Below are 15,444 nucleotides of genomic sequence, written 5' to 3' on the forward strand. Positions count from 1 at the left end.
GCCCAAATTTGTGAGGGAAAAATAAGGATGCATGCACATTATATATGGGTAGTACTAATTCTGTATCTATATAAATGTTTTTAATTCTTTTATTTATGATTATGAGTTAAAAGTGTAACTTTAGAAATCAATAACAATATCCATATGCAAAATAATATCCTGGAATATGATAACTGGTTTTGTTGAACTTACAATGAACTTGAAACAAAAGCAATTTCAGCCAACGACTCAATGAAATGAAATGAAGAGGGAAACACTGTTGTCCACAGAGTAAGTGCCTGACTTGATAAAACAGGTGATGCCAACTATTACCAGAGGGTGAACAGCATGACATTCCTCTTCATACACTTGAGGCAGACGGTACCAATCTAGCTGATATTTTCGCAAAAATTATTGGAAAATCCCTCGGAAAATTAAAACAAAAGATTTTTTTCCCTGAAAGTTTGGGGCAAAAACATGGGTGCGCATTATACATGGGAGCACACTATACATGGCAAAATACAGTATATATATATATATATATATCCATATATGTATATATACTGTATCTGTATATACAGTATATATATATCCAAGAGAAATAAATGCTTATGTCCACAAAACTAGACAATAATGTTTGCAGCAGTTTATTAATAATTGCCTCAAAATGGAAATAGCGCAAATGTCCGCCAAAGGAAAATAGAGCAACAAATCGTAGAATATCAATACAATGAAATTCTAGTCTCAACAATAAAAAAGAACAAACTACTGGTACACACAACAACACTGACGAATCTCACAGGGGCCCATTTAAAAGACTTCCCACAGGTCAAGCTGTGGTAATTTAAGTGTCAATGAAAATAATAATTATTAATTATAATAATATGATTAATACTAAGTAATTACTAACACGACTAATAACAATAACTCATCCTTTTGGTTAACTGAAATAAACCAAGTCAATAAAAGACACAAGTTCTCTTTCCAATAGGCACTGAGCCATGGTCATCTCTCGGGACAACTGGTCCCAGCGCCGCAAGATCGGAGGCAAGAGAAAGCCCTCCCACAAGAAGCGAAAATAAGAGCTGGGACGCCCTGCTGCCAACACTGAGATTAACCCCGCAGCATATGCACAGTCCGTGTGCGTGGAGGCAACAAGAAGTACCGTGCGTTGGGGCTGGGCGTGGGGAACTTCTCCTAGGGCTTCGAGTGTTGTACACGCAAAACAAGGATTATTGATGTGGTCTGCAATGCATCCAACAACGAACTGGTCCGCACCATCACCCTAGGAAAGAACTGCATCGTGCGCTCTGACAGCACACGGTACCGACAGTGGTACAAGACCCACTGTGCACGGCCCCTGGGCTGCAAGAAGGGGGCCAAGATGACTCCTGAGGAGGAAGAGATTTTAAACAAAAAAAATGATCGAAGAAAATTCAGAAGCAATATGATGAGAGGAAAAAGAATGCCAATATCGGCAGTCTTCTAGAGGAGCAGTTCCAGCAGGGCACTCTTCTTGCAATGTATTGCTTCACGACCAGGCCAGTGTGGCCGAGCAGACGGCTCTGTGCTAGAGGGGAAGGAGCTGGAGTTCTAGCTGAGGAAAATCAAGGCCCAGAAAGGCAAATAAATCATCATCCCTCCTAGCTTAGTGTAATAAAGGTGTTTTGTGTTCAAAAACAAAAAAAAAGATACAAGTTCATAACAATACTCAAAAGAGTTCAAAGAAGGCAGTGACTTTCAAACGTTTTTAAGAAATATATGCTGATATTGTGTCTTACCCTGTATACACACACACACACACACACACACACATGCCCCTTAAGTACTACACAAAATATTACTTATCCATATTATCCATATTATATGTGACGAACTCTGGTTATTTCTGTTTTATTCTACTCTTTAATCAACTTTTAAACTTTTATTTCATAAACTACCATTTGGTTGCAACCTATAGTGTATAAAACACTGATAAAATTTATAACAGGTAGTTGGAAATGAAATAGAATAAGGCTAATTTGTACTGATTTTGAGTTTCTGATATAGAGGAATATTCTTCTAAGTGGGCATTTTGTTTTACTCATCACATGTTTGCTTATATATGTACAAGATGTGTACTTTTTTCTATTTACATATGCAGAGAAGAACAAATGCAGAGAACTACAAGTAAACTAAATAGCCTAGAAAACATAAGAATTGCACCAAAAAAAGACAAGATTGTCCAGCATGAGTTATCAAACATCATAACCATGTTCAAAGGGGATCTAACAAATGTTTCCTAATGATAAATTAACCAAATGTTCTAAAAGCAAAAGCTAAATATGTGTACTCGATCTCTGATATCCAGGTGTTAAAACTTACACATTACCAAACTAACTATAAAAAACTCTAATAAACATAGTTTTAATTTATTTTGTTCTTATTTAATTTTTGAAAAGATAAGATATTCATATGGTCCAGATTTTAATATAAAATTATAAAACATTAAAAGATATATAAAATATTAAATTACATCTTTTTCTTAAAAACCGTCTCATTCTTCCTCTCACTTGTCCCTCAGCTGCTTAGTTTCTATTCTCTCAGAAGCCCCTCCCAATCCAGGTAACCACTAAGAAGTGTCTTATGTCTCCTTACATAATTTCTTTGTGTATAATCAAGAAAATATAAATTATTTGCTCTCTTATAAAAAAATTTTCATTCTCTTCCCATAGAGTTTTTAAATTGAAATATAATTTATATGCCATAAAATTCACATTTAAACTACACAATTAAGTGGTTTCAGTAGATTTTAGGTTCTATGACTATCACACTATCTAATTAAAGGACTTTTTCATCACTCCAAAAAGAATGCCAAGTCCCTTAGCTATCACTCCCCCAACTCCCCATCCCCCTAACCCTGAGCAACCATTAATCTACTTTCTGTCTCTATAAATTTACCTATTCTGGACATTTCATATAAATGGAATCATAAAATAGGTGGCCTTTTATGACTGTCTTCTTTTATTTAGCATAACATTTTCAAGGTTCATTCATGTTGTAGCATGTATTAGTACTTCATTCCTTTCTATGGCTGAATATTCTATTTCATGGATATAAAATACATTTTTATTAATTATACTAACAGAATTTTAAATTCATTTGTTTATGTATTCATCAGTTGATAGATATTTGGATCATTTCCACTTTTTTTGGCTGTTGTGTAATACTGCTATGAACAGCCATGTGTAAGTTTTCCCGTATTTTTTTCCTATGAATATGTTTTTTTGATTCTTGTGGGATACACCCAGGAATTGCTGGGTTACATGGTAACTCTTAGTTTCATTTTTTTTATAAACTGCCAGACTACTTGCCAAAGGGGCTCCATCATATTTCATTTCCACCAGCAAAGTATATGAGTTCCAATTTCTCCACATCCTCGCCAATAGCTGTTATGGTTCATCTTTTTGATTATCTTCCCTTTTTAACACAAATGGAAGCATACCACATGCACTGCTGCATAACTTGATTTTTTCTACATAATATCTTGGAGATCTTTCCATATCAGAAAAACAGAGAGAAAACCTGTTTCTGGGAAGGCAGGTGGTACAGAGAAAAAAGGGTTGGGGAGGGAAATCCTGAATGAACATACATACATATATATAATTATTTTACTGCACAGTTTCCTTGTATCACAAATTCTCTCTCTCTCTCTCTCTCTCTCTCTCTCTCTCTCTCTCTCTCTCTCTCTCACACACACACACACACACACACACACACACACACACACACACACACACACACACAAGCCCCTGAAGGGCTTGCTCCCAGACCACCATCTGAAAACCATCTGTCTGGGTCACCCCTCGCTTGACATAGATGAGGAAACCAAAATCCAGAGAGACCTTGTGACCTTCCTAAATATAATGGATTGCTAAGGCTGTTGTAATAAAGCACCTGAAACTGGCAGGTGTAAACAATGGAAATGTCTTGTCTCACAGTTCTAGAGACTAAAAGCCCCAAATTGAAGGTGTTGCCAGGAATCTTTCTTCTGAGAACTGAGAAATTGTTCCAAGCATCTCCCCTACATTCTGGTGGTTTGTGAGCCATCTTTGATGTGCCTTCACTTATAAAAAGCATCACCCTGATCTCTGCCTTCATCTTCACTGGTGTTCTCCATGGGTGTATGTAGCTGTGTCCAAATTACCCCTTTACTAAGGACAACAGTCATATAGGATTAGGACTCACTCACTCTAGTGACTTCTCTTAACTAATTACATCTGCAAGGACCCTAATTTTAAAATAAGGCCACATGCTGAGGTACTGGGGGTTATAACTTCAATGTACGAATTATGGGGGAACACAATTCAACCCTAACACTAGGGTTACTGCCACTAGTGAAACTTTCTAGATTTCCCAAATATCCTTGAATTTCATAAGTGTCTTTCATGCCAAGAAGCCAAGTTTATAAAACATTTTCACTAGTAACACCTATAATTAAAGATACATATCTTAATTCAACAACTGAGATTCAACATTAATTAAAAAGATAGTTATTAGTCTAACATAACCACTTTGTGGGCATTAGTGGAGAATAAATCTTCGTACGTGCTGTGGCACTGTGGAAAGGAGCTGTGGGCTGAAATGCAGGGCCAAGTTCTAGCTCTGACATTCACGTGGGACCATCTGGATGACCACTGCCTCTTCTCATGGGGGAGTTGGTCTGATCTCTATATTCCAGAGGATTCTCTCATTCCTATTCTATGTTGTCAGGCTCTGTTTTATGCTATTCTTTTCTACACCTATATATGAGTGACATATATGAGTGACAGAGAGTTGGATGACACAAATAGACAAGCATATACAGAAAGTGCCAAAAAATGTATTCCCACTTTAAGAAAGGAAAAAACTGTAGTAAAATTGTAATACTCACTATATACCGATATCAAAAGATGAACACAAGTCATGTGTATACATTATTTTTTGGCACCTCCGGGATATAACACCTGTTCATATACTCATAGATTTTTTTTTTTTTTAAGAAATGGAAAGCTTTCATCTACTACCCTCATTTAATAGGCAAAAAAAGAAAAAGAAAAAATAGAAGCCGATGGAGTTTAAGTGACTAGCACTACGACACACACATCATTCCTTGCTTGAATAACTTCAAATAGGGCAGAAGTGCTGAAATTAAGTCCACAGACCTAAGGGTTGCAATAGATGAACTTTAGGGGTCTGTGTACCTCCTAAGAGTTTATATGCACAACTGATAAGAATATGTATGTATACATTTTACTTTATCTGTTGGAAGGACTCCCTAGTTTTCACCAAATTCTCAAAGAAAACTAATTTTGCTCAAATAAATCCTCAGTTCCTATGCCTAAATGCCTGGCATATAAGAGATACTCAGTAAACATTAGTTGATTTAGATATACTGAATTCTTCACCAAGAAAAGTTAATAACCACTGAAATGGAGTAAAATAGAATACAGCCATTCTCTGGAAAAGAATCCTCACTGTTTCCTGCTCCCATAATGTTCTACCTGTATGTGTCTTTCATCATTCTGTAGTTCCAATTACACAATGGCTGAATTATATAATGCTGTATGTGTCTATTAAACCATCTCCTTTAGGAAATCATCCATCTTTTTATTTAATTTTACCATTCTATTTAATTAACAAGGGGTTAATGGCAGTTAATGATATATTAATTAGTTTAGGAAATTACTTTGCCTTTATTAAAGTAATTTAAATTTTTTAATGCTTGTAATTTTCCTTAGTTCCATCAAGTAAGACATACCACATTCAATTAAACCCAAGTTACCTTACTTACTATTAGTCCAGGTACCACAGAAAATCTCTAGTGTATCTAGGACATACACTGAAACAATTATCAAAACTGTGACTTTGAAAAAGGCAGGGAAATGCCTTGGGCCCAAGATATGTGGTATCATATGCAGAGAGCAGCAGCACCACAGAATAGGTGCTCAAGAAATATTTGATGAATCAATGAAAGAAAAAAGAAGTAGCTAATGTGGCTAGGAGAACAGAAAATCTCCTTAGAGCAGGGAGACATCAACCTTCGGAACAACTGATAGGAGACCCAACCAATGGAGGGTAATGTAATGGGTAGCTTGTCTGAAAGAGAATGTGTTTTTGTGGGACATTAAGGAATTGGATCAAGCTGATGATTATCCATGTAGATATCAAAAACAGCTGTCTATAGTTATTAAACATTTCCTTTTGGTAATTTGTTACTAAGGACTTGCAAATATGGAAATAACCCAAAGTTCCAGAAATGGGGCAAGACTAAAGAAATATGATACTCTGCAAGAAGCAGGCCAGGCCAATTGTGCCCAAGATGTGACAATGAATTACATTTTTCAAAAATCCACAGATGTTATTTACAAATAATTTGCACTCTTCAGAAGCATTTACAACGGATTCATTTTGCCAACGAAAATTAAAAGCCCTCCTCCTTACAAGATTGGGTCTTACTCATGTTTGTGCTCCAATTCCAGAATTTTTACATCCTGCATTTTTACTCTCCACCTCCTGGAAAAAAAAGATTCTTGATATTTTAGAGAGAAAATAAACTAAGATCCACATCTTCAATGACACGTCAAATTTAAACCATTTTTCTTACCTGGAGTGGAATTTTCTTTGTGTTGAGTGTTTTCTTCCTAGCAGCTGAGAATGAAATCTTGGAAGAAACTGTGGATGCTTGAATAAGAACAGATATTTTGTTGTTGTAAATTCTATTTTAACTTATTCACATTATGACCTATTTGGTATAACACCAGACACTTAAAGTGGTGTTGTAAAAGGATATTCAATGAAAAAGGAAATGCTCATTTTAATTTTTCTTACTTTTTATGGTACATGGAAAAATATTGCCTGTACTTAACAAAAATAAACACAATGTGGCAGACACAGACCCAGAATTGGTGGACTGCAACACAGAAATTAATTCCAATGTTTCTGCTTTGTAAATTTACTTTGTAAATTTACTTTGTAAATTTATTCCAGATACATCAAGAGTTCCTCCTGGTGGAAGAACAGGGTGGAAATTTTTCAGGGTGGAAGAACCTGTCTTCATTACACAGGCACATACAGATATTTCCTCATAGTTCATCTGAGCAATTATCCGACAATGACCCTGAAAAAAGACAGTGAATTAGAATAGGAAAGAAACTTGAAGTTCTTAAATGCATCATCTTCTATACTGTCATATTAGGATTATTTAATTTACAACTTCAAAAAGGGAGTCAATACTACTGAACCATCTAATGTCATGGGCAATCTGTGGTCAGTTTCCACTAACCGCCTAGCTCCAGAGCTGGTCACAAATACGAAAGTCATTTGGAGGATATAATCATTGGTTGTAGCTCCTTGCCAGAATCTTAACTGAAAAAGTTAATGTTTCTATTATGTACTTACAGATGTGATGAACACAAGAAAGTGGCAGTTTAAGGTGTCAGAGATAATGGTTGTTGCAGCCCTGAAAGACAGGGTAGAGGGGTGGGACTCAGAGACCACTGAGAAAATTCATTCATACAAAAACACTCACTGAGACTGTTATGTGCTAGGCTACAGACAGAAAGAGCAAGACAGAGACCATCCCTCACGGTATGGAGTTTTATGTTTTCCACTCACAAGTAATTCTTGAACATCAGTGTGCCAACACAGTAGATTTGAGGGGAAGGACAGGCCATGGTGCCTAGTCTTGAAAAGCAACAATATCTTCTATTTATGCTCTATTTGGAGATATTGAGGAAATGCATCATAAACATAAGTGGGAAGAGATACCATTTATGTAAATGTGCAGTGGAATAGGCAGAACAATTTGAGGTAAGATTATGAAGTAGATGAAGCTTAAGTCTGGTGTTCTGCTTCCGTTTTTACATACAATTTCCTTTTTCTGGTAGTCTCTGAGGCTCCCTAGCATCTTCCTAAGGTCTCCCACTTGATATTCATCATTCACCGCCTCAGAGATAGGACAAGGACAAAGCACTAATCTGATAAACTAATTTCTACTCATTTGATAAACTAATTTCTAATAATGAATTTAGGGTCATTCTCCTAAATAAAAGATATAAAATTTAACTTCAGCCTTGTAGGGACACCTGGAATAACAACCATGTTTTATATTCTCATTGTGCTGTTAATTTATTTACGAACATCAATGTAAGGTACTGCATGTTAAGTAGTAAGGGGCTGTGAAGATGAGTAAGATGTTAACCCGGCCAATAAGGGGCCTTATTAACTAGTAAGGGGGAGAGATCAATACACAGGCCCTTTAATCAGAGCAGTGAACAGTGGGGATAGCATGGGCATGAGTGCCAAGAGAGGGCTGGGTGTTCTCATGCCAGCTGCCATTTATGCACTCTGAGGTTCTGAGGTACCTCATGCTTGATGGGAAGGGTTCTTGCAGCTAAATCTGCTATCAAGCTTCCTTAAGGAGCCCACACCTAGATCTTCCCAGGCAGCCAAGGGGGAGAAGGACGACACCAGCAGAAACAGGAGCAGGGGCAATCAGTGAGTTCCCCAAGGGAAGCATGAATGCCTAGAAAAAAGAGGCAGGACTCTGAGGTCCAGCCATCCCCACCCACATGAAAGATCTCTCTTCTATCATTACCTTGGAGAGTTGAGGTCTGATTTTTCCAAAGCACTGGAAGATTTCCTAAATGCACACAGCTTTTCAGTGATCAGAGAGAGGCTGATAAAAGGTTACTCTCCCATCCTAGCAGGGACAGAGCCTTTGGAATGAGCTTTGTCTTTGTGGTTTAACCCGCTAATGATGACTACTGGGAATCCCCAGTCAGGCTAGAGGAAGACAGGGCCTTGGCAGAGCAACAGGAGACACTGTTGACAGCCAGTCCTTTCATCTCTTCTCAAGTCACTCCCAGCATTGGACGCTTATACCAAGAAGAGACGTCACAAAACTGACTTATAGAAGTCAATGAATCCTCAATTCCGGATCCCTCCCTTCCTATATTTTCACTTCTGTAACATTAGATCACGTTTTTCATTCTCTAGGTGACAACAACAATCTCTTTTGTTTCCAGTAAATCTGATGGCAATGCATCCGCTCTCAACAAAGTCACTAGAATAATCCTTAAACACAATTGCTTTGTGTCACTTCTATAGGCAAAGGTAGTGTTTTTCAAGTGTCTCTGAGGCTGCCTAAAGGATTGAAAGCTCCACCTCCCTCCTGTCTCCTAAGTGAACTTCTTTATCCTTCTGTAACACACACAATCTGTCGGAGCTTGCTGTTATACCATCTGGGCTATTTCCTTCTCTGGACTCTCCATCAATCCATGTCACTCAAAAGCTGGCTTTACATTATTTTTGCAGGAAACTTCTATTCGCTGATTTTAACTATTCACATCTCAAGTCGACACTTCTATAACTAACTTGCATGAATTCTAATTGCCTGTTTATTTGCTTGTTTTGATTTACCCTATAGACATGTTCTTTTGTTGTTTTGTGTGTTACATTCTAAATTCTGAAGGAGCTTTCAATCTTAAAATAAAAAAAACCACATCCTCTAGCTTGTTGGGTTTTTTTCTATTCTCTCCCCTCCCATCTTCCCAATCTCCCAGACTATACATTTTAAGCTATGGATTTCTCTCACTTAAGCAGCTCATGAAAGCAGGAAAGTAAATCTCTTACCTACATCTTTAAATGGAATAGACTACAACCTAAGAGAACTGAAAATATCAGAGTGCCTCACCCACGGTGAGGGCAGAGATCTAACACTTGGACACAGCAAGGGCTGAGTGAGCCTGTGTTAGGCTATGATATAAAATATATTTGTTACTAAGTTCTGGTCAGAAAACCCTCGGAAACATGGCCAGGAATTTACTAAGTATTTATCTGAAGCAAGAAACCTACCTTTGCAAATTTATTTTGATCCTCCTAGCAGTTACTTTCGGGTTGCTGGCTTATTTCCCTTTGGCTTTTGATGTCATCCCTGTTGGCTCCAACCATCATCTAATAACCTCCCAGATTAGACCCTGCCTGCCCCTTGGATCACAGGCTGACCCTCCATACCCTCTGCCCCACATTGAATCAGATGCACCTTGCCCCTCCCGCCAAAAAACAAAAAGCCCAGAAATAGTGATGGCAGAACTCCAGATATATTAATAGATAAATGTATAGACCTGGCTCTTTGGGGGAGCAGAGTCTAATATTCTCTTTCTAGGTTAAAGTAACAGACTTTATTATGTAATATAATGGGGGAATAAAGACTCAGGAAATTAACATTTCTTGGAGCTACCCGGGAGTGAAACTCTAATTTGTGGAGGAGCACATAGACCCATGATCTTAAATTAGCAATTAAGTTGAATTTTGAGAACAGAGCAGCAACAATTCAGCATTTTTGAAGAAATAAGTCCTGTGAAAAAAATTCTAATTGCTAATTATCTGAGGTGATACTTGTTATAATAAAATACTATTTTAAAAGCTCAATTACAATGAAAATTACATTTTAATTATAGTTTTTCTTATTCTTGTTTGATACATAAAGATATAAATCAAAATTAGAGTAAATATTCTCATAATTTAAAAAATACTCGTATGCAAATTCTTTGCTTTAAAAATGGCCCAGACGGGACTTTCCTTAACAATTATTTTGGTCAAAATACAGAAATTAGGAAGTGATTTGAGGGAAGTCTGTGGCTTTTTACATTGCCATGGTAATAATCTACACTTTTACATATTGGAACAGTCATAACATTCCCTCCGTGGTTTTTCCTGGAGCCATAAATGAGTCTTTTGGTGCCATCAGTTGCTCTTACAACATTTCGAAAATGATCATCATTTCCTTATCATATTTGTTGCCAGTTAGTCAATGTAGAGAAACCATATAAATGAGGTTTCTTTTACAGAGGCAGCTGTAACTTGATAAAAGAAAAAACTGCCAGGGATTCGTTTGACTAGATAGTGTACATTAAGTACTCTCAAGCTGGAACAGAAATTCCCTGGGAAAATTGAAGGATACCCTGTCTCCCTAGCATAATCACATGAATGGTCTTAAAGTCTTGGCATGGAAGATCTTAAACCTTGAAGAAGGCTCAGGAAGAGATACGAAGATATCTATGGAGTTAAAAAGAAAGTCCTTTAATGAAAAATACTAGCACAATTGATAATACACTACCGCCTAATTTCTAGCAAGAAACAATAGTAAAAAGTGGGTGAATGAGTAAAAAGACGGGTTGGTAGGGAGCAGAATTATTAATATCAAACCTCTGGTGATGGTTTGAAGCTGGTCTCTGAGCACTTCCTAGGTCTGAAATGGTCAGTAAGCCACAGCTATGCCCTGACTCAGCTCTGCGTTCCGGGAGACCAGTGGCTGTCTAGCAAGTGGAACACGGCAAGTGCCCAATAAACGTGTGTGACATTGGCTTCATCTTGCAGTCCTATATTTATTTTCCTTTCATGACCATCTTCCCACTTTTTTTATATTTTCTTCTATACGTTTCCTTTGTGGAACAAAAAACGTTATAAATAAATACTACCTACAGGTACATTAAATGTTGTTGAAGAGTAAAAAAAATACTGAGGGCCATAAAAAACTTATAAACCAACATGCTATGGAGTTGCAAAGAATGGAGAAGTCACATGTGGCTAGAGGAGCCAGGTGAGCGTTCACGAAAGAGGTGATTCTCACATGATTATAAGCAACAGGTAAGAGTGTGACTGGCAGAGAAGATTCTGAAAGATGAAGAGAGCCAAGTCTTCTAATTAATTTAATAAATTTTACTCAAATATTTATGTACTGATTCTACAAGAGAAGCTTATGATACAAAATATAACAATATAACCTGTAATACTGGTGCAAAGAACAGTGAACCAGAAAGTCTATTTTTTTCTTTTGGCCACGAAAAGAATAAGGGAGATTCCTGCTGAAAGAGGAAAACAAATTTATCAGAATTTAGAAGGTTACTTCAAGTTGCTATTTGAATTTTTTAAAGCAGCTATCATTTCTGTTATTCATTTTATGATTGTTTTAGTCCCTTTGGGCTGTTATAACAGAATATCATAGATCAGGTGGCTTATAAACAACAGAAATTTATTTCTCAAAGTTCTGGAGGCTGTAAAATACAAGATGAAGGTGCCAGCAGATTCCGTGTCTGGTGAGCGCCCACTTCCTGGCTCACAGAGACTGTGTTTTCACTGCGTCCTCACCCAGCAGAGGGGAAACTCTGATCTCTTCAGCCCTTCATAAGGGCGCCAATCCCATTATGAGGGCGCCACCCTCATGACCTAATCACAAAGGCTTCTAAACACCATTACAGGGGATTAGGTTTCTACTTATGAATTTTGGGGGAACACAAACATTCAGTCTATAGGAACGATCAAAATTAAAATGCATTTCTTTCCAGTCTGACAGTCCCTACTCATGGCCCAACAGAATGCAGTAATCATTTCCTTACACCTCATGTCCACATCCACCTGCCTTCTCGAGCCTCACGTGGGAGTACAATCCACGTCCAGGGCACCCTCCCAGGAAGACTGCAGGTGCTGAGGCTCTCCAGTGAGAAGGGTCTCCTGGGCCTCATAGCACCATTCAAGTTCTCTGAGACCCTCCTTCCCAGTAGGGAGATCTGACACATAATTATGCTCACCATGACCCTGAGGAACTGAAGAGGGTGAAGCTTCAAGAATACCCAAACCCTTTTATATCTGGACCCAAAGAATGAAGCCTTGAGCGAAATCAGAGTCCCCTCACTTCTTCCTTGGTGAATTTTGGTTTCCTGAGGACCTTCCATTTACCTCAATGGCTGCCATCCAATAACAAGATCCTTTTCAAGAACCATACCACCTGCTGCTTACCCCTGAGGGTGTGGCCTTCCCCCACGGCTTCCATCAGACAGGAATATCACATAAGCCTAAAACTTTCATTTGCACCGAGAGGGCTGGAAGCGGATTACCACCACACTCAACTACTATGGCCAACGTGCTTGACTGATCATTTTGTCTCTCAGCACCTGCTGTAGTTTCCCAGGGCACTAGAGCCCTGCCTTGAACAGTTCAGTTCATTGGAGCCCAAATTCCCACATCTAAAACCCGAAAGTCCTAATTCTTAAGGCTGAATCTTGCTCCCAGTTTCTTCCTTGATACATTATTCATGCAACCCTTCTGAATCCAAAAAGCCCTGCTTCTCAGCCTTGTTCTGACTCTTGGATAAGAGAACTTGAATTCTGGCACCAGACAAGGTTGGACTAAAGCAGTGTATTCCAAACTTAGTCATAAAAAGTCATCAGGTGCACTCATTAAAAATATAGAGTCCCAAGCCCTTCTCCTCCAGGTTCTGGTTCAGGACATTGGGGGCAGAGCTGACAACGTGACCTAAATCAACACGAACCCCATCCAGGGATACTTTGCACTCATTTTTATAAGGTTCATTCAAACCAGGGAAAGTTTTTTTCTTCATTTGAAATTCAATGAAAGGCAGAGAAGACAGGCAGGCACTGAATGATATTAGAAAGGGCTTGATTAATGTCTCATAAATGTTAATTTCATGATTCATCATCTACTACTCCATAACACCAAACTGTATTATATAGCCATAGATAGCAGGGTCCACGAGGTAATTATTTCTTGTGTCATATTTAATAAAAGAAGTCATATTCTCCATTCCATACAGACATTCCACGTAGCTGCAATTACAATTTTTATTCTCCCTTCCCTTGACGCCAAAACTTCCAAAGCCTTTGAAAAAGAGTTGACAGTGGCCAAAACTACAAAGAAAACTGGATTTGGCAAGCCATTTCCAAGAATCTCCAAAGTTTGTTTTTATAATGAAGCAATGGAGAATTATTCTTGACTGTCAATGAGAATCTTCTTTTGTACCCACAATTTATTTTTCCTTTTAAGGATAAAATAAAAATCAACTAGGGATTATTGTTGAGACTCAGTATCATATCGACCCCACAACAACTTTGGGAAAATCTACTTTGACCCCTGTAGTACCAAGAGATTTTGCATTGGAATGAGAAGATGATGAATTCTGAGTGTGATCTCATTTTAACTAAGGCCAATGTTTCAGACAGTATTACCATACTATTTCTTGTTTATTTTAGTCCCTTCCCTCGTGCCTCCTGAAGCATATTTCTAAAAGCGAGTTACTGAGGGACTTCGGGGCAACTGAAGTAAATGTGTTCATTTGTAATTTTTTTAACCTAGATACATTTTTGCCATGCAAAGGAATAATTCAGAGTTTTACATTTTGAGGCTTGTACCCTAAGTAAAGAATACATACAAATTCTCTTCTCTGTCTCACCTACCCCTGCTCATTAGGATTCTTCTAACACCCCCTCTTCTCTCCAGAAATATACGGAAGTACACACAGACCATAACTATAAATGGAAGTGACTGACCTTATTTTGGGTTTTGTAGGGATAATAAGGCGATTACATTATGCACAAGGAATAGAAGACAGGAGGAAATAGAGAAGCAGAGAGTTGTCAGGTATTAGAAAGGAGCATAGGAGAGTGACGGCAACTGGATGAACAGGAGAGAGAGAAGAAACTAATACTAAAAGGGAACATTATTTAGGAAATGGTATTGGAAAATTCCTATGGATTATTGCAAACTTACCTTTTTTCCTAAAGCATTTAGTGTCACTGATTTATACAAGTCGTCAAAGAACTTACATTCTGGCATTTCAGAAGAAAGAAAGAAACCCTTCAGATATTTAATAACTTCTTTCCACTGATTTAAATTTTTGTTTTGAAATAGTTTAAGGCTCACAAGAAACTGTATAGGCAGCACAGTGTTCCCATGTATCTTGAATGCAGCTTCCTCAAATAACAATGTTATATCGCCTTTGCACATTGTCAAAACTAGGATATTGATATTATTCAATAGCATCAACTTAGGTACAGATCTTATTCAGATTTCATATAAACTTTTTTCTTTTCTTTTTTGGTTTATTGTTCTATGAAGTTTTACCACATGCGGAGAGCCAAGGAATCAACACCTTGATCAGGATATAGAACTGTTCCATCACTACAGAGAACCCCCCCTGGTGTTACATCCCAAACCCTGGCCTGGACAACCATTGGTCTGTTCTTTTCTATAACTTTGTCATTTGGAGACTGTTATATTATCATATAGTGACCCTTTGACACTGGCTTGTTGGGCTTGCCCTTAAGATCCATCCTTTACATTGATTTTTAAATTCCCTGTTAAGCAAACTTTAAAATAAAACCAATAACCCCTTATTATCAAAACTGATGTATTTTGTAGGGTATCCGATGGATACTGTCTCGTTAGGGAGACCACCTCAGGGATGATGTAGATGCCTGATCACTGCACTGTACACCTGAAACTGAAGCTGAACAATAATGAATGTCAACTACAAGTTTATATATGTATATACATATACATATGTGTATATATATGTATATGTTTGTGTATGTATATGTGTATATATATCTATATATTATGTATATACTTACAAGAAGAGGAGTACAG

General features: G+C 37.6%; 1 pseudogene across 1 annotated transcript; it reads left to right on the top strand.

The window, feature by feature from the left end:
• The first annotated feature begins 980 nt into the window (after window positions 1-980).
• On the top strand, window positions 981-1,609 carry LOC308498802 (small ribosomal subunit protein eS8-like; annotated as a pseudogene). The gene has a single exon. The product of its transcript is annotated as a small ribosomal subunit protein eS8-like (transcript).
• Window positions 1,610-15,444: the final 13,835 nt, after the last annotated feature.

This window comes from Rhinolophus hipposideros, assembly GCF_964194185.1.
Source record: "Rhinolophus hipposideros genome assembly, chromosome: 1".
Lineage (NCBI taxonomy): Eukaryota > Metazoa > Chordata > Mammalia > Chiroptera > Rhinolophidae > Rhinolophus > Rhinolophus hipposideros.